Source organism: Euprymna scolopes, chromosome 46 (assembly GCF_053919585.1).
Source record: "Euprymna scolopes isolate OS-2025 chromosome 46, ASM5391958v1, whole genome shotgun sequence".
Lineage (NCBI taxonomy): Eukaryota > Metazoa > Mollusca > Cephalopoda > Sepiida > Sepiolidae > Euprymna > Euprymna scolopes.
This window is the reverse complement of record NC_136527.1, coordinates 138,883,952-138,904,807: the sequence shown is the minus strand read 5'-3', so window position 1 is coordinate 138,904,807 and position 20,856 is coordinate 138,883,952. Positions and strand designations below refer to the sequence as shown.

The window sequence follows — 20,856 nt, the reverse complement described above, 5'->3', positions numbered from 1 at the left end:
GCAGCTGAATGGGGACAAAAATGGATGATCACATTCAATGCTGCTAAGACTCAACTTTTCTTTTGGAAACCTTCTCTACCACCAACAGCAATGGCCAAAGACTCTTTATCTGAAAGCACATCTTTTAAACTCCTCTTCACAGGAACAATAACATTAAGAGTCTTGCCAGGACCGCTGCAAAGAAGATAGGTTCCCTCTACCTTGCTAGAAAGCTACTAACGCCCGAAAGTATCCTGTACCTCTATAAAGCCACCATTCGTCCATATATGGAGTATTGTTGTCATATTTGGGCTGGTGCATCTGCCACTGGTCTATCGCTCCTGTACAAGGCCTAAAAGAGAGTCGCCAATCTGATAGGTCCTGAACTGTCATCTAAGCTTAAGCCTCTGTCTCATCGACGAAATGTTGCATCCCTCTGCCTGTTCTACAAGTACTTTAATGGTGAATGCTCCGACAAACTGCAAGCGCTTGTACCCCGTCGACATAAATACCCCCGACAAACCCGACAAACCTGACAAGCAGCTAAATCTCACCCCTTCACAGTAGAGATCCCTAGATGTAAGAGAGCCTTCTACTCCAGTAGTTTCTTCCCTAGAACTGCCAGACTTTGGAATTCTCTTCCGTGTCTCTGCTTCCACAACTATACTGACATGCAGAAGTTCAAGTGTAATGTGAACCGACATCTTGCTGCCCAACTCCCTACATAGTACCCCTGGACCATCTGGAAATTTCTCATCCTGGAGGGAGACTTGATACCTGTTTGACGAAGATTTATCACTCCAAGACGATGAATGAGTTTTATAGTTTTTATTTCACTTTCCCCAGAGGTCCTGCAGAAGGTGGAAGTGAAATCGGCCTGTGTGGGTTCTTCTTCTACACACGTCAGCGTTCATCCCCCCCCCCGTTGAGAGGAGGAGACAACGGGAAGCCGTCTGTCTTCTTCAAAGCCCAAATCAAATCTCACAGATCTAGCCAACCTGACTACGTCACTCATACGTAATCTGGTCAGCTGACCTTCGGTTCTGGTAAACGTGTCTACCTCCACGTTTACTCACCTCTCTCTCTCTCTCTCTCTCTCTCTCTCTCTCTCTCTCTGTAACACATACATTTTCGCTTTTATATATATAGACTAGCGGGGGGTACCCGGCGATGCTCGAGTGTTTAGAGGTAAATCAAAACTCGGGGGGCGGGGTTTAAAATAATAAAAAAAAATGTTTTGGTAGGTGAGTATGAGGATCGAACCTGTACCCTTGAGTTGGAAATTAATGTGTGAAAAAAAAAAAAGTGCGACATCAACCATTGCGCCACCGCAACATACAACATAGACAGGTTTGAATTGATTTATTTAACTATAAAAGCAGGCGTGCGAAATAAAAGTTAACTCTGCTGCTTCCATTTAACCTAATTAAGAAGGTCAAATAGAAGTCACGCAACGTTTGGGTTTGTTTACCCAAATTTGACTTCCCCCAACAGATGTTGGGGAGGCGGAAAGCAGCTCTCAATTGTCCAGATTGAATCTGATATACAAGATTGATCAAAGCTGATTGCTTCTGGACGTTTTTCCCGGTGCAATGCCGAGAATAAGTTGTTTGAGTTTAGTTTCACTTTATTTAGACTAAAAAGCCCGATCAACACGCGAGAAGCCAAAATAGCAATAATTTTGTAAAAGTCGACGTAAATAAATCTATACGCTACATGCTTTTCTAATTCCTAGATATTATTATATAGGACCTATATAAACAGTTTTAAGTGATAGTAACGACCCCGGGACCGTGTGCGAGAAAAGCCTTTTGAAGACATACACGAAAGTGTCACACACATTTTGCCTTTTATATATATAGATATATTAAAATATCCAAAATACGACACCACAGATTCACTACTTTGTTAAACCATGCGTTTATAACATCCTGTAAGACTGACCTGAGTCACCTCTTAAAGCCAAGAATTAGGATGAAAATAATACCATTCCCCAAGAAATAATAGTAACACTGGCTTGTCTTCATTAGTTGTTGTTGAAATATTAAAAGTAATACAAATGTTAACCTTTAAAAGGAAAAAACTTTATTTGCTTTTTTATATTTTGGAGTGAGTAGACCTCTTGTTAATAATGTTCACCGGCAACATATGTCTTGTTGGTTCGGTGGCTAAGAGTGTACTGCCTACTCGCCTGCCATGCTGGCTAGGAACTGGTTAAGGAGGAAAAAGAGAGAGAGGAAGATGGTGAGGGACTCTGGCTAGAAGTTCCTGGTTTGTGTTTGGTTTATGAGAAAGAGAAAGAGAGGGGCTAAGAAACTATTATTTCTTGGGGAATAGTATTATTTTCGCCCTACTTCTTGGCTTTTAGGGGTGACTCAGGTCAGTCCAGCAATCCAGTACGTTTTAAACTTTTCCAAATTATATTTCTAAGCATAAGTTAAGAAATAGCGCGTGAATAGGCTGTTATATCTCCAAAATTGTCATATATAGGATATATCCTAGAACCTGTAAGATGAGTTGCTACTTCAGGCCTATTTTAGTGAGATGGACAGGGGCTCCTCTGTAGATAATGCCTGGGTTATTTTAAAGCTCCAGTCCGCCCCTGATTGCAAGGCTATTGCAGAAGTTCATAATTAATGTTCATTTAAAGAAATGTTCTTGATAATTGGTCGCCAATTCAGATCTAAAAGCCTCTGGCGGACTTAAATAATAATTATTGAGTCTAATTATTACGGCTTCAATAAAAGTCTGAGGAGACAAATAATGATCCTTACGCAGAGCATTGGAGTTCCACGCCTTCATCATGGCTGTTTTTTTGTAACTCGGTTCAAGTGCAATTGAAAAGAGATGCCTGGGGGGGGGGATGTGAAAGCAAATCACTTAGCAGTAAATACAATGGGAAGCATGATGTAATTGTTAAATTTCTATCACACTAACGAAAGGTGATAATAACTTCTTTCATCTTCAACATGAACTGGAAGCAGGTTCATCTGTCTTCAGAGATATGAGTTTACGGCCATTTGAAGGAGTTCAATATGATTCCTTCTGATGAAAAAGAATCAGTTCTCACATTGTGAGGATATTGCAGAAGTTCATAATTAATCTTCATGCAAGGAAATATCCTTACATGCTGGCAATTCAGATCTAAAAGTCTCTGGCAGACTTAAATGATAATTATTGAGCCTAATTATTTACACTTTAATAAAAGTCTGAAGGAGACGAACAGGAAGAGGCGTGCAATGATCCTCTTCCAAAACATTTTTGTGCAACTCAGTTCTGTCCATCTTATATGGTTGCTGAAATGGAATCGGAAAGGGGTACATACAAAAAAAAAAATACCTGTGAAAGCAAATCACTTAGCAGTAAATACAATCAACCAATCTGATTAGTCCAAAACAAATACAATGGGAGGGATGATGTAATTGTTAAATTTCTAACACAATGCCAAGGAAAGGAGGAAAAAGTAATGTATATTCATTACTTTTATATTAAAATATGCAGAAATTTAATAACTGCCATTTAGACAGATAGCAAAGATTGTCCCAAAAGGACTTAAGTTTAATACAGTTATTTTTTTATTATTAAATTCAACTACGTGTCTGCCGCTTAATGAATTCATACAAAAAATCGAGATTGTCTAGATCAGTTATTAGCCACATTATTATTAACAAGTTATTGTTAACAAGTTATTAACAAGTTATTGTTATTATTAACAAGTTAACAAGTTATTGTTATTATTAACAAGTTATTAACAAGTTAACAAGTTATTGTTATTATTAACAAGTTGTTAACAAGTTATTGACAAGTTATTAACAAGTTAACAACAAGTTATTAACAAGTTATTGTTATTATTAACAAGTTATTAACAAGTTAACAAGTTATTAACAAGTTAAGTTATTAACAAGTTATTTTTATTATTAACAAGTTATTAACAAGTTAACAAGTTATTAACAAGTTAACAAGTTATTAACAAGTTATTTTTATTATTAACAAGTTATTAACAAGTTATTTTTGTTATCAAAAAGTTATTAACAAGTTAACAAGTTATTATTATTAAAAAGTTATTAACAAGTTAACAAGTTATTAACAAGTTAATAAGTTATTAACAAGTTATTGCTATTATTAACAAGTTATTAACAAGTTATAGTTATTATTAACAAGTTATCATTGTCTAGATCAGTTATTAGCCACAAGTTATTAACCACAAGTTATTAGCCACAAGTTATTAACCACAAGTTATTAACCACAATTTATTAACCACAAGTTATTAACCACAAGTTATTAGCCACAAGTTATTAACCACAAGTTATTAACCACAAGTTATTAGCCACAAGTTATTAACCACAAGTTATTAGCCACAAGTTATTAACCACAAGTTATTAGCCACAAGTTATTAACCACAAGTTATTAGCCACAAGTTATTAACCACAAGTTATTAGCCACAAGTTATTAACCACAAGTTATTAACCACAAGTTATTAGCCACAAGTTATTAACCACAAGTTATTAGCCACACGTTATTAGCCACAAGTTATTAACCACAAGTTATTAGCCACAATTTATTAACCACAAGTTATTAGCCACAATTTATTAACCACAAGTTATTAACCACAAGTTATTAACCACAACTTATTAGCCACAAGTTATTAGCCACAAGTTATTAGCCACAATTTATTAACCACAAGTTATTAACCACAAGTTATTAGCCACAATTTATTAACCACAAGTTATTAACCACAAGTTATTAACCACAAGTTATTAGCCAGAAGTTATTAACCACAAGTTATTAGCCACAAGTTATTAGCCACAAGTTATTAACCACAAGTGTCTACATCTTAAATCAATTAATTACAATTACCGATTTTAAGATTCAATGACATACTTTATCAGTGAAGAAAATTCTTAAAAAAAAACAATTTCAATAACGTCAAGAATGAGAGTTCAATAGAAACGTTGTTTTAATTTTAATAAAATATGTATCAAGTGTGCTTGAAACCCAAATTACAACATAATATTATGAAAATAAACAAATATTTTACTTGTTTGAAATTTATAACATGAATATATTTCGGAGGTATACTCCATCTTCAGTATTTTGTTTTGTTTGTTTTTTTTTTCTTTTCTCCCATTCTTGCCATGTTGTAAATTTGGAGAAAGAAGTCTGTTTGTATAGAGCCACGCGTTGTATCTGGCGGTTGTATTTTGAATTGTTTGAACTGTGCGCAGGTAACGCGAGAATAACGTCAAGAATATGAAAAAAGGGAAAAAACAAAAACAAACAAAACTGATGATTTCAGTGGGCATGCGCAGACAAACCGTGAAGTTAATTCTACGAAATGCAAAAGTTTATTCAACGTCATTTCTAGCTTATTCCACCATTTTTTTTACCATGTTTCCCCAAGATTTTCTGTCTATGTCTATTTAGCAGTTTTGCATGGTGCTAAACTTAAATTTAAATATGTCATGGCCTTGGGGACTTTTGGGGCTAAATGGGGTGGGGGACAAATGATGGACAGTAATTCTTTTTTTGTATGGTGCAGAACTCAAATTTAAATGTTAAGTGTAATGTCTAGTAGTTTGAAAATTGGCCGCCATCTTTGTTGTTTCAATGAAATGGTTCAGTGGGCATGCGCTGACAAACCGTGAAGAGTTAATTGTACGAAATTAAAAACATTTTTTTTTTTTTTTTTTTTTACATAGGCATCACCACATTATCAAGGCCAAGAGGCCACTCAAGGATAAGGGTTAAAGAGTGTACAGTAGACATTGGACAATATAGTAATCATTAGTAATGAAAATTTGGTAAATTTGATAACTTATATGGAACGGCTCATCAAGAACTTGTTTACGTTAGACTTGAACACAACCATATTGTAGTCAGCCGGAAAGCAGGAAAACGGAAGACAATTCTACAGGCGTGTAGTTCTAAGAAAGAAGCTTTGTTCATGGAATCTACGTTTAGGTTTAGGCACAGATAAAGAGTGGGGGGAATTATTGATAGTGTTTACAGCTAGACGAGTGTTTCTTGTGAAAGTTTGGCGAGGGGGGACCATAGATTGAAGCTCAGTCGAACACTTTCCATGAAAATAATGATACATCAGAGACAAACTCGCAACATCTCTTCTGTGAGATAGAGGTTGCAAGGAAGAGAAAAGGACATCTCCTACGAGGCTACGAAGTCTATTTTGAACTCTATCAAGGCAGGCCAAGTCCTTTCTAGCAGCTCCTGCCCAGATGTGGCAGCAGTATTCCATCCTTGGACGTACCTGGCTCTTATATAGATGGAGAATAGCATCAGCAGTGAGATATCTACCGGATCGATAGAAAGATCCCACCATTTTTCCAGCGGCCTTGGCAACAGATTTGATGTTCGTGTTCCATTTAAGATCAGGAGTAATGGTCAAGCCAAGAAACTTGTCAAAACTTGAGGCCTCCTGAAGACGAGAGCCATTCATTTCAATTGATGCCAGATGTGGATCAGAATGTTGATGACGTAAAGAGAGAAGCTTGGTTTTAGATGCATTAAAAGTAACCAGCCACTCCTTACCCCATTGTACTACGTGCTCAAGATCAGAGGAGAGAGAATTGGAGAGAACTTGGTCGTTTACTGTCTTAGATGTGCTACCATAAATGGTAGTGTCGTCAGCATAGATGTCTACAAATGATGTAAGGATGTGATTTGGAAGATCATTAATGTAGATCAAGAAAAGAGTTGGGCCCAGGATGGATCCCTGAAGGACACCGGCATTAATACTGTGAGCTTCTGATTTTTGCCCCTCAACTACTACTCTTATGAACCTATTTAAATATTTAACGTCATTTCTAGCTAATTCCACCTCATTAATTACTTTCAAGAATTCAAATTCAAGAAACTTCTGTCAATCTGCACTGGTTGTCTAACCTGTTTATTTTGGAAGCTATTCTTAACATGGGGAGGTTAAAAATAAGAAAGTGCCTTTCGGAATAAACACCTCCAACCTCCCCATGTTAAGAACGGCTCTCGGAATAACCCCATTCCCCAACCTCCCCAGACTTAAATTCACAGTACGTCTGCATATGCCCACTAAACCATTTCATGGAAACAAGATGGCGGCCAATTTTCAAACTACTAGAAATTACATTGCATAATACAGGTATTTATATCTTGAAAACTATTTGTCTGTGCTAATTTTCCTTGCAATATTTGTTTTCAGCATTTTATTGAAAAATTGTAAGGTGTCTTCAGTTGCCATAACAGAGCACTTTCATCTTTGTTTTTATCTAAGAATCATTGAAACGATTTCAATTTAATAGACATTTATGCTGATGACACTACCATCTATGACAGCACATGAAAGGCTGCAAACGACCAAGTTCTCTCTGATTCTCTCTCCTCTGATGCTGATCATGTGGTGCAATGGGGAAAGAAGTGGCTGGTTACTTTTAATGCATCCAAAACCAAGCTTTTATTTTTATGTCATCAACTGATCCCCATCTGGCATCAGTTGAAATGAATGGCTCTCGTCTTGGGGAGGCTCCATGTTTTAACGAGCTGCTGGGCCTGACCTTTACTCCTGATCTGAAATGGAACACATACATAAATCCATTTCCAAGGTTGCTGGAAAAATGGTGGGATCCTTCTATCGATCCAGTAGATATCTCACTGCTGATGCAATTCTCTATCTATATGAGAGCTAGGTACGTCCAAGGATGGAGTACTGGAGGATGGAGTACTGTTGCCACATCTGGGCAGGAGCTGCTAGAAAGGACTTATCAGTTTGGGGAGGCTCCATGTTTTGACAAGCTTCTGAGTTTGACCTTTACTCCTGATCTGAAATGAAACACGTACATCAAATCTGTTGCCTGGGACGCTGGGAAAATGGTGGGATCCTTCTACCGCTCCAGAAGATATCTCACTACTGATGCAATTCTCTATTTGGATATCGGGAAAAATCGGAAGATTTTGGGGTATTGGAATCGGAAAAATTGATGCCTATTTTCCGATGCTCAAATGATTCTTTTAATTTTCTCTTTTTTATTTGATTTTGTTTAAACCAAAATCTTCCATTGCTGGTAATAACGATGAAATAATAAGTATTTATTGATTTTAAAATACTAGTAAAGCTAAAATCGATAGATCATTTTCTACAAGTGTATTTTGACGTTTAGGAACATATCTGCATATTTAACATGTTTTTGACGAAAATCAAGAAAATAACAATCTTATAGTAAAATTTAGATTTATAAAGAATTGGAAATGGAATCAGGAATTTTTTTTTTACATAGGCATCACCACTTATCAAGGCCAAGAGGCCACTCAAGGATAAGGGTTAAAGAGTGTACAATAGAAATTGGACAATATAGTAACCGTTAGTAATAGAGATTCGGTAAATTTGTTAACTTATATGGAACGGCTCATCAAAAACTTGTTTACATTAGACTTGAAGACAACCATATTGTAGTCAGCTGGAAAGCAGGAAAACGGAAGACAATTCCATACGCGTGCAGTTCTAAGAAAGAAGCTTTGCTCATGGAATCTACGTTTAGGTTTAGGCACAGATAAAGAGTGGGGGAAATTAGTGATAGTGTTTTTTTCAGGTGTTTCTTGTGAAAGTTTGGCGAGCAGGGGGGGACCATAGATTGGACCTCAGTCGAGCACTTGCCATGAAAATAACGATAAAGCAGAGAAAAACTCGCACCCTCTCTTCTGTGAGAAAGAGGTTGCAGGGAAGAGAAAAGAACATTCCCTACGAGGCTACAAAGTCTATTCCTATCAAGGCAGGAGAGGCAATTTCTAGCAGCTTCTGCCCAGATGTGGCAACAATCCTCCATCCTTGGACGTAGCTGGCTCTTATATAGAGAGAATTGCATCAGCAGTGAGATGCTCTGATCCCCATCTGGCATCAATTGAAATGTATGACTCTTGTCTTGGGTAGGCTCCATGTTCTAACGAGCTGCTGGGCCATTTTTCCAGCAGCCTAGGACAGAATCTGTGATTGTATCAGAATCGGTAAAAATATTAGAATCGTCCCATCACTAGTATTGTTACATGATAAGTATAAAAATAGAGAGATTTAGTTAAAATGAAAATGAAATAGCATAGGAGAAATTCGAACCTCGTAATTTAGGTTTAGAAATAGATTACGAGAGAGAATTAGCAAATGGAATGTGAAAACAAACCATTGTTTAGCTTAGAGATAAAATAGTTTTAAGAAAAAGAATGCAACTATAGGATAATTTAATAAACATGTTTTTAACATATTGGAAATATAGGTTACTGGAAATATAGGTCAAAATTCCTGTTGTAAACAAAGGAAAAAGTTTTGGACACGCATTTCCAGAACACGTGAAAGAAGACACATGTTTTAACATGTGTATGACGTCATGGAAAATGGGAAGTTCTCGATATAGTTAGAAACTTTAGAGTTAAGCAGGAAGAGTCTGAGAAAGAGTCGGAGGACGAGAGACGACAGCCTGGAGTCCAGACATGGACAGTCGAACGTCTGGAAGCGAGATGGTCAACTTTGAAACATAGAATGTAAAACTTTGAATTCTTGACTAAGAAAACCATGACCGGTCGAAGAAGAAATAAACCCATCATGTGTTTTTATAAACATTATCTTTGTGTTGTGTCCCATTACTAGTATTTATATCGCAAAAACTATTTGTTTGCACTAATTTTCCTTGTGATATTCGTTTTCAGCATACCCGAAAACTGGCACTTCTGCATGTCAGTCACATATTAGCAACCAAGACGAGTTATCGACCTCTTGTCTTCGAAAGAGAAATGACGTCAAGCGGCCATTATGTGAATGTCAAATATAAACAAGTGTTTAACGTAAAAATATATAACAACGAAATAAATAACATAAAAAAAATACGAAAATCGAAACATTTATTGTATAAAAAAAAAGGTACTCTTGTATAATTTGCCTCGAATTCTCGTGAATTCCTGTCAAGCATGGATCGGGCAAGACCGGCAATCATCGGTATCAGCCGCGAGCGTTGTTAAAATGTTGAAACACTAACTCGACTTTTTATTTTATTTATTTAATTTTTTTTTTTCTGTTATGTTTTTAGTAATTTTTAAGGTGATATTAAGGGGAGGGGGTGATTTTTTTATTTTATTTATTTAATTTTTTTTTCTGTTATATTTTTAGTAATTTTTAATGTGATATTAAGGGGAGGGGGTGATTTTTTTATTTTATTTATTTAATTTTTTTTTCTGTTATATTTTTAGTAATTTTTAATGTGATATTAAGGGGAGGGGGTGATTTTTTTATTTTATTTATTTAATTTTTTTTTCTGTTATATTTTTAGTAATTTTTAATGTGATATTAAGGGGAGGGGGTGATTTTTTTATTTTATTTATTTAATTTTTTTTTCTGTTATATTTTTAGTAATTTTTAATGTGATATTAAGGGGAGGGGGTGATTTTTTTATTTTATTTATTTAATTTTTTTTTCTGTTATATTTTTAGTAATTTTTAATGTGATATTAAGGGGAGGGGGTGATTTTTTTATTTTATTTATTTAATTTTTTTTTCTGTTATATTTTTAGTAGTTTTTAATGTGATATTAAGGGGAGGGGGTGATTTTTTTATTTTATTTATTTAATTTTTTTTTCTGTTATATTTTTAGTAATTTTTAATGTGATATTAAGGGGAGGGGGTGATTTTTTTATTTTATTTATTTAATTTTTTTTTCTGTTATATTTTTAGTAATTTTTAATGTGATATTAAGGGGAGGGGGTGATTTTTTTATTTTATTTATTTAATTTTTTTTTCTGTTATATTTTTAGTAATTTTTAATGTGATATTAAGGGGAGGGGGTGATTTTTTTATTTTATTTATTTAATTTTTTTTTCTGTTATATTTTTAGTAATTTTTAATGTGATATTAAGGGGAGGGGGTGATTTTTTTATTTTATTTATTTAATTTTTTTTTCTGTTATATTTTTAGTAATTTTTAATGTGATATTAAGGGGAGGGGGTGATTTTTTTATTTTATTTATTTAATTTTTTTTTCTGCTATGTTTTTAGTAATTTTTAAGGTGATATTAAGGGGTCGGGGGTGACTTTTTATTTTCTGATTAGTTACTTATCTATTATTCATTTATTATTATTTTTTTAATTGAATTTTTGGGAGTTTGACTAGCCAAAGAAAAAGCGCTATCTAAATGGAAGCAGACGACATTCGAATTGGAAGAAAGCAACTAAATCAGCAAAAAGAAAAAAAAAAGAAAAGCTGACAAACAAATATATTTTCAAACTCGCCAAACAGAAATATGACAGGTAAAAAAATAAATCTATACATGTTAGAAAAAGATATGAAAACATAGATGTAGACAATCTCATATTGTCAGGAGAAGAAACCGCTGTCCCAAAAAAATGAGGTGCAACAATTGTAAACACAAATGTTTACATAAAAAAAAAGATCATGTGTAAAGGATGGTTTCTCCTGGAGATGTACAAATGGGCAGTGCCACCAAAAGAACTTGACTGAACAACAAGTCTTGAAAATAAAAAAAAAATACGGTTACAAAAAAGAAAAGAAAAGAAAACAAAACAAAAACTTGTACCTAACAATTATACGGTTAAAAAAATCTTTTCTTGGAGGAAAAAAACCAAAAAACTTTCTGTCGCCAAAAAAAATAAAATTAAAAAAAATTAAATACTAAAATGAAATAAACATTTTCATTTTTCAAGGTAGTTTTTTTTTTTTTGTTATTTTTGATTATTTGCATTTGTATAGATATATTTTTTTTTCATTAGCCTGCGTCTGTTACGACGCTCGACTGACACCGATAATTGCCGGTCTCGCCCGATCCATGGTTGACGGGAATTCACGAGAATTTGGATCAAATTATGCAAGAGTACCTTTAACCAAAATATAATTTTAATGTATTAATATAATTTCTTTTCAATAAGTGATTCATAACTAGGGCTATGACAACAGCATATTCTTTTCCTTGTTTTTACTCTCGGGTGTGTATCCGTTGATATCTTATATGCTTTTATATAGAGTGATGTGGTTCTCGGTTGATTAACTGTGTCAGATATATACTCGAGAGTCCAAACAATTAAAGGAATGTTCTGTTGTCGTAACCCTAATTTGTTGAGTACTCGTATGCATAGGTCTAGCTGTTTCGGAGTCCCCCCTCTCTCTCACACACACAAAGACACACAACCAAAGCCCCCCCCACCTCTCTCACACACACAAAGACACACAACCAAAGCCCCTCCCACCTCTCTCTCACACACACAAAGACACACAACCAAAGCGTCTTTTATATAAAGCAAAAATATTCTTTTACTAGCAGGAGGGAGGAGGGGCTCGTAAAATACGCTTAAATATGATATTTTTATTTGTCCAGATTTCGTTTATATTATGATTAAGGCAAGGACAACAGCATATTTTTTCCATTATTTTGACTCTCGCATGTGTACTGTATCACTGATACACTGTATCAGTTAATATCTTTATGCTTTTATATAGAGTGATGTGGTTCTCGGTTGATTAACTGTGTCTAACTATGTCGGATATATACTCGAGAGTCAAAACAATGAAAAGAATATTCGGGTTTGTATTACTGTACACACAGATTCGAAAAAGTTGTCAAAAAACAAATATATAACAAATACATGTTATCAAAGGCAAGATAAGTTACTTTTCTACCAAACTGGATAATTTTTCGTGTTTTTATTCAATGCAACATGTTTATTCAGCTCGAAAAACAGTGTTTACCGATGTATTGGAAAATTCAAAATGGCGCTTGACTTTCTCTCTAACACAGTAAGTTTGGGAAAAGGTGTTATAAATAATAAACTAGACAAAATACTATTAAAAACCCACCGAATATATGTCAACCTATGTCACGGTAACATATATTGAGCGAGTTTCTAACAGTATTTTGTCTAGTTTTATATTCATAGCACCTTTTCCCAAACTTACCGTGTTAAAGGGAGAGTCGGGTGCCATTTTGAATTTTACAATACATCGGTAAACACTGTATGTTTTTCGAGCTAAATAAACATGTTACATTAAATAAAAACACTGAAAACATAACCAGTTAGGTAGAAAAGTAACTTATCTTGCCTTTGATAATATTTATTCGTTATATATTTGTTTTTTGACAACTTTTTCGAATCTATGTGTACAGTAATACAAACCCGAATATGCTGTTGTCATAGCCCTGGTCATAACTGCAAATACAATAATAAATACGATAAAAACATGAAACATGTTGTTGGTTGTTTTTGTTTTACAGCACATCAACCCTTTTCAGGTTATTTAATGCCGAATCTAGTGATTTGGAATAAAAAATTTTTTAATAATATATATATATATATATATATATATATATATATATATATATATATATATATATATATATATTACAAGTCGGTTTCTATTTAACCCATAGTTGGGACCCTAACAGGTACTACCACTCTGGGTCAGAGTGGACCTGGGAGCAATGGCAATTAAGGGGTGGCTCCACACTCCCCAAAGCCCGTGAGCTGGGGCCTCACCGTCGGATATAATTTAAGGTCATATCCAAGACCGAAATATTTATAGATTTGTTTTCTTTACAATAAGGTTGTATAAAAATGGTGCAAAATATAATTTAAAAAACATGAAATATTTATATATTGTTTTTAGAAATTTTTTGTTTTTTTGTTTTTACGGTAAGGTTGTATAAAAAAAAGTTGCAAAATATAATTTAAAAACATTTATAGAGGTTTAAGAATTTTTATTTTTTTTTTTTTTGTACAGAAAGATTGTATAAAAATATATAAAAATATCATTTTAGTTTCCACAAATTATCAGAAAAGGAAGTTATCGACCCCTGTTCTTGGCTGACAAGCGACATCTATCGGCGGTTCTTGAAACTAAAATACACACATTTGCCTTATGTCACTGATATGCAGAAGTCCCCCCAAAACCTATAAAAGTCGTCATTTTATTGAAAAAAAAAAAAATGGGTTTGTATTACTATACGCATAGTTTCGAAAAAGTTGTCAAAAAACAAATATATAACAAATAAATGTTATCAAAGGCAAGATAAGTTACTTTTCTACCAAACTGGATATATTTTTAGTGTTTTTATTTCATGTAAACTGTTTATTCGGCTCGAAAAACACACAGTGTTTACCAATGTATTTGAAAAATGCAAATGGCGACGGACTCTGTGGGAATATGTAAGTTTGGGAAAATGAGTTAAAACTAAAAAATCTGTACAAAATACTGTTAGAAACCCACCGAATATCTATCAGCCTATGTTGCAGTAACATATATTGAGTGGGTTTCTAACAGTATTTTGTATAAGTTTTTAGTTTTAACTCATTTTGCCAAAATTACGTATTCAACACAGAGTCCGTCACCGTTTGCATTTTTCAAAGACATCGGTTAAACACTGTGTTTTTTTTTTTTTAGACAATTAAACACTTTACATTAAATAAAAACACTAAAATATTATTTAGTTAGTAACTTATCTTGCCTTTGATAACAATTATTTGTTATATAATTGTTTTTTGACAACTTTTTCGAATTTATGTGTACAGTAATACAAACCCAAAAAACGGTGTAACGGAACACTTTGACCAAAATAATGACGATCGGAAAAAAAGAGGGCGGGGAGGGGGATATAGGCGTGAGAAAAAAGAGCGAAGGAACTGATTTGTCATGTCACCGCTTTCGGTACAGACACACCGGAAGTTAGGATGTACGTTGGCTGACTTATAACCCGATTAAGCGCTAATAAAACTTCCTATAAAACCCTAATCTCTCACTGGCACGCACTCCCACCCTCTCTAAATAACACATAGATGCCCTCTCCTCATCCTGCTCCTCTCCTTATTTACTCAGTATAAAATATTACCTCCCACTACATCCTTAATTTCGACCTTCTCTGAATAAGACATTGATTTCACACTCATCCTGCTACTTCAACTATTTACTCAGTCAAAAATGTAAACTCCCACTACTACCTTTCACTCTCACCCTCTCTAACTAAGACATTGATTTCTCACTTCATTTCTACTACTCTCTCTTTTCTGCCGTGTGCACCTCCCACCATCTCATAGTCTTTGTAAAATTTGTTTTATAAACAGCTCGTCAGTAAAACACGTTGTCTATATTTTTGCAAGTTATTTATGAACCATTTCTACCAAATCTGCGTTGAGGTATGAACGTTTTGATTTATAAATATCCCTTCCCGACTTTTTTTTTTTTGGGGGGGGGTTGTATTACTATACACATAGATTCGAAAAAGTTGTCAAAAAACAAATATATAACAAATAAATATTATCAAAGGCAAGATAAGTTATTTTTCTACCAAACTGGATATATTTTTAGTGTTTTTATTTAATGTAACATGTTTATTCAGCTCGAAAAACATACAATGTTTACCGATGTATTGGGAAATTTTAAATGGCGGCCGGCTCTCTCTCTTTGACACGGTAAGTGTGGGGAAAGGAGTTAAAAATAATAAACTAGACAAAATACTGTTAAAAACTCGCTCAATATGTTAACCAGGTGTGTCAGAAATTTCGTGAAAATAGTGAATAATTCCACCCCATCTTTCCAAGCTTATAACTCCTCGAAAAATGCAATTCAAGCCCTAATTTTTTTTCAATTAAAGGAGCAAGGATCAAGGTTTCATTAAAAAAAAAAAAAATAAATAAAATAAAAGTGTTTTTTTTTTAAAAAGGTTTTAAACTTCGGACTTTACAGGTAAATTTCTAAAAAACAGTACATTTTTTTTTGTTTTAAATTTGAATATATTATGTATTGACCTTTTCTCTTCAATTTGTGAGTATTAATTATTTACTTTTCGTTGTCTAAATTAATTATTATTAGACATTTCAAAATGGGAGGCGTGAATTATTCGACCCCCTGTCTTTCCAAGCTTATAACTCCTCGAAAAATGTAATTCAAGCCCTAATTTTTTTTTTTCAATTAAAGGAGCAAGGACCAAGGTTCCATTAAAAAAAAAAAGAAGAAAAAACAAATAACGTGGTTTAAAAAAAAAGGTTTTAAACTTCAAACTTTACAGGTAAAATTCTAAAAAAACACTATGTTTTTTCTTTTTAAATTTGAATATATTATTTATTGACCTTTTCTCTTCAATTTGTGAGTAAATTAATTATTTACTTTTCGGTGACTAAATTAATTATTTACTTTTTAATAGACACTTAAAAATGGGGGGGGGGCGTAAATTTAAAAAAAAACGTTTGTCTAAAATATTATATTCGATTTATTGGAAAGAACATAAAATTTCACATTGACCCTGAAAATATCGTAAAAATAGAATCAATAGAAAAATTTTGATAGATTTTTAAAGTTTAAAAATTGAAAAATATTGAGTTCGGAAAATTCATTACTGTTTAAAAAAAAAAAAAAATATTTCTATTACTTTTAAAACAACTGTAATAGTTTATTTTGGAAGTATAATCCATAAAGAAAATAAATAACCCACTTTTAACAGAGAAATTACGAGATTTTTATATTGTATTCGCAGTTTTGTGTTAGGGGTGTCAAAAATTCCTACAAAAATTCTGATACTGTTACCGTGACATAGGCTGACATATATTCAGCGAGTTTCTAACAGTATTTTGTCTGGTTTTTTATTTATAACTCATTTTCCCAAACTTACCGCCTCAAAAAGAGAGTCGGGCGCCATTTTAATTTTTCCAATACATCGGTAAACACTGTATGTTTTTCGAGCTGAATAAACATGCTACATTAAATAAAAACACTAAAAACATATCCAGTTGGGTAGAAAAGTAACTTATTTTGCCTTTGATAATATTTATTTGTGCTATATTTGTTTTGTTGTATTAATTCATTATTTTAAGACTTTAACTTAATACTTAACTTGGAAAATTTCATTAACATTGGTTAATTTCCTGATTTTTGGTGAATTTTTAAGTAAAGGGAGGAGTCAAAATGTTTATATATTTTGAACATCAGCATTCATTTTGCTAGCTTCTACACTATTGGGACGTGAGTTAAAAATCGTAATGCTGGATTTCACGTGAAAACAATATCATCTATGTATTCCTCATATTTTTAAGATGATTATATCCAAAAATTATGAGAATCGATTGGGTAGAAATATATTTATTCAAGAAAAGGTAAATTTTCAGATTAGGTCCACCTCTACAATTTTCTTTGAAACTAGCGGAGGGTACCCAGCATTGCCTGGTTATTTGTAGGTATGTGTGTTTGGTGGGTGGGGGGTGGTGGGGATAAATCAGAACAAAAAGGAAACTTAACGATAGCGATTTAAAAAAAAAAAAAAAAAAGGGGGGGTTAGTGGCATGTAGGCTCGAGCCTGGAGTCTTGAGCCCTATAGACTGAGCCTGAACACCTGCACTATGGCGACAATGTTAATGTAAGAGTGATTAAAGTGAGTCAAGGAGGTTTGATTGACAGGTCGCCGCTTAATGAGGTTATCGCGTGAGCGTTACGAGGATGGGGCAGTTTTTTGGCGTTTCTTTACTTTGTTTCACTGCGGGATCGTTTTCTCATTTACTGCGGGGCAGTTTGGGCTTCCGCAAGATGATGGGAGGGGGGGGGAAACCAGCTCCCCAATTGAAAGGGGATTGTCCAAATTGAATAGCAATTGTCTGATATAAGGAAAAATCTGCATTGATCAAAGCTGATTGCTTTTGGACGTCCCCGGCGAATCGCGCTGGGAACGATGCCGCAAGCTTCGTATTAGTTTCGCTTTTATTATACGAAAAAGGCAAATCTACATGCGGCGATCGAAAAATGGTGAATATTTAGCTTTCAAAAGTCGGGCAAATCAAATACACACGCGACCCCAGTTCGTAACTCGTAGATATTATGATTTCGACGTGATATAAAAAGTTTTAAAAATGAGCGCCGGCCTTGAGAAGCCGCCGAAAAAAAATCCTTTTGCGGACGTACACAAAAAGCGAACATACATACATACACACATTTTCGCTTTTATGTTTATAGATGACATTTTAAGGTTTTCAACTATGCTGAATACGAAAATCGCATTGAAATTTTGCAGAAATTAGTAGTTATCAGGATATAAAAAGTTGTATTATGCATTGTATTCTTTGGCTGCCATCTTTTTTATGCACATGCGCACGTGCCATAAACAAATCTACTCATCTATGACTGACACTGCACGTGCATAAAAAAGATGGCCGCCAAAGAATACAATGCATAATACAACTTTTTATATCTCGATAACTACAAACTGCAAAATTTCAATGCGATTTTCGTATTCAGCATAGTCGAAAACCTATAAAAGATGTCATTTAAAAGAAAATTGTGGAGGTGGACCTAATCTGAACAAATACCAAAGAAAATAATAGAATTGACACAGGAGAGTTCGAAAGGGAGGTAATTTTCCATTTTGATTTAAACAAGATGACCGCAATTTTTCACCTGGTAAAACGGTTGAAGTTTTTTTTTTTTTTTTTTTTTTTTAATAATTCAGTAATATTCAGGTAATTTTGACTGCATAATTTGGAAGCTACAATTGTAATTTGGCCTTTGGGACAAGATCAAAGTGTAGTATCTGTTCTTCAGATGCTGCACTCTTATTTCTTATTAGGTATGGGCAAAATGAATGCTGCTGCTCAAAATGTATAAGCATTTTGGACCCCCCCTCCCTTTACTTAAAAAATCACAAAAAATCAGGAAATTGACCAATTTTAATGAAATTTTCACTATTTATCAAAAAATAATCGCGGAATATAATGAACTTTTATTTAAATCTTTGTGAAAATGTGTTATTTTGTTTAAACAAAAAAATGCCTTTATTAAAGTTATGGTTTTCTGTAGTAAAAAAAAAAAAACAATGAATTTATTTGTGCTTTTTTTATGAAAATAAAGCATCGTAGAGGCTGTTCTTGGCCTTTGCGTTAAGAGCGGAAAAGGAAATAATCAGTTCTGGTCAATGTGGGGGAAACCCTTCATATTGACCAATTGCTTTTTAAGTCAATTAGTTTGGTCAATGTGGGGGAAACCTTTCATATCAGACAATTGCTAATTTTGGACCCTGCTAGAGTGCCCTCTTGGGGTAGCTGGTTTTTTCCTCCCCACATTAAAAAACGGCATTGTGCCTAATTTGCTCAGTGGGGAAGCAAATAAATACAAGCATCATAAATTATAACAATTTTAAAAAAAATTTAGTTTTTACATGAACATTACGAAAAAAAAGCCCCTAATGAATTCGATATAACTCGGAGAAAAATTAATTTTTCAAACAACCGGTATTGAATTATTGAATTAAGCATTGTTTATTTAATTTCACACAAAAAATTATGGTGCTTGTTTTATGATTGGGCCTAAAAAAAATATTTTACGAGAAAAATCTGAAAAAAAAAACTTTATAATGTACGTACTTATCACTGCACGAAGAAGTCATATTCCAAAAATCATATAAATCGATCAAGTAGTTTCTTTTTATTTAAGAAAATCAAATATTATGACACATTCTAGTAAAGAATTGCTTTTTTTTTTTTTTTACATAGGCATCACCACATTATCAAGGCCAAGAGGCCACTCGAGGATAGGGGTTAAAGAGTGTACAGTAGAAATTGGACAATATAGTAACCGTTAATAATAGAAATTCGGTAAATTTCTTAACTTATATGGAACGGCTCATCAAAAACTTGTTTACGTTAGACTTGAAGACAACCATATTGTAGTCAGCTGGAAAGCAGAAAAATGGAAGACAATTCCACAGGCGTGCAGTTCTAAGAAAGAAGCTTTGTTCATGGAATCTACGTTTAGGTTTAGGCACAGATAAAGAGTGGGGAAAATTATTGATAATGTTAACAGCTAGACGAGTGTTTCTTGTGAAAGTTTGACGAGGGGGGGACCATAGATTGAAGCTCAGTCAAACACTTTCCAAGAAAATAACTATAAAACAGAGACAAACTCGCAACATCTCAGATAAAGAGTGGGGGAAACTAGTGACAGTGTTTTCTACTAGACGGATGTTTCTTGTGAATGTTTGGCGAGGGCGAGACCATAGAATGGAGCTCAGCCGAGCACTTGCCATGAAAAATAATTTCTTGAACTACCGATATTATCATTGAGTTAAACATTGCTTATTTAATATTTTCACACAAAAAAATTATAATAGCAGAGATATTTCTACTATTTCTTTTAAATTACAGGTTTCGCAAAATTTTTATATGTAAGATTTTAATAATTTCCTGGCTTGCATGAATGTGAAACTTTCGGCGTAACATAATTTTTATATAATCTCGAACAATAAAGAAAAAATTAAAAAGCAGGAACATAGAAAAATAATTGAATAAAAAATGGTAAAAATGATACAAACGTTCAGGATAGTAATGTACAGATGCACGTTTGGGGGGGGACAAACTAACACCCCCCCTTCCTCCCTTTTAATTACATGACGTCATTTTTACACAGTCTTTCGACTGGCTGAAATTTAGGGCTTCCGTATATTCCGTGCTTACAATACTTTTGTTTGTTGTGATTTTGCTTTTTATTTACTTATATATAATATATATATATAATATACACATATATAAATATATATATAATATATATATATATATAATATACACATATATAAATATATATAATATATATATATATATATATAATATACACATATATAAATATATATATAATATATATATATATAATATACACATATATAAATATATATAATATATATATATATATATATATAATATACACATATATAAATATATATATAATATATATATATATATATATATATAATATACACATATATAAATATATATATAATATATACTTTCACTACACCGATGAGGACTGAAGGATCGGGCGAAAATTATGTACTTATAAAAAAGTTTTTTAATTTTTTTTCATAATATTATTATTTTGTAT

The 20,856-nt window shown here is 33.3% G+C and overlaps 1 protein-coding gene across 1 annotated transcript in view; it reads left to right on the top strand.

The window, feature by feature from the left end:
- The first annotated feature begins 15,029 nt into the window (after positions 1-15,029).
- Positions 15,030-20,856, top strand: part of LOC145271424 (uncharacterized) — a 28,515-nt gene continuing 22,688 nt past the window's right edge. The window contains exon 1 of the mRNA XM_080126954.1: positions 15,030-15,140. The gene's annotated coding sequence lies outside the window, so the exon portion shown is untranslated. The remainder of the gene's footprint in view (positions 15,141-20,856) is intronic.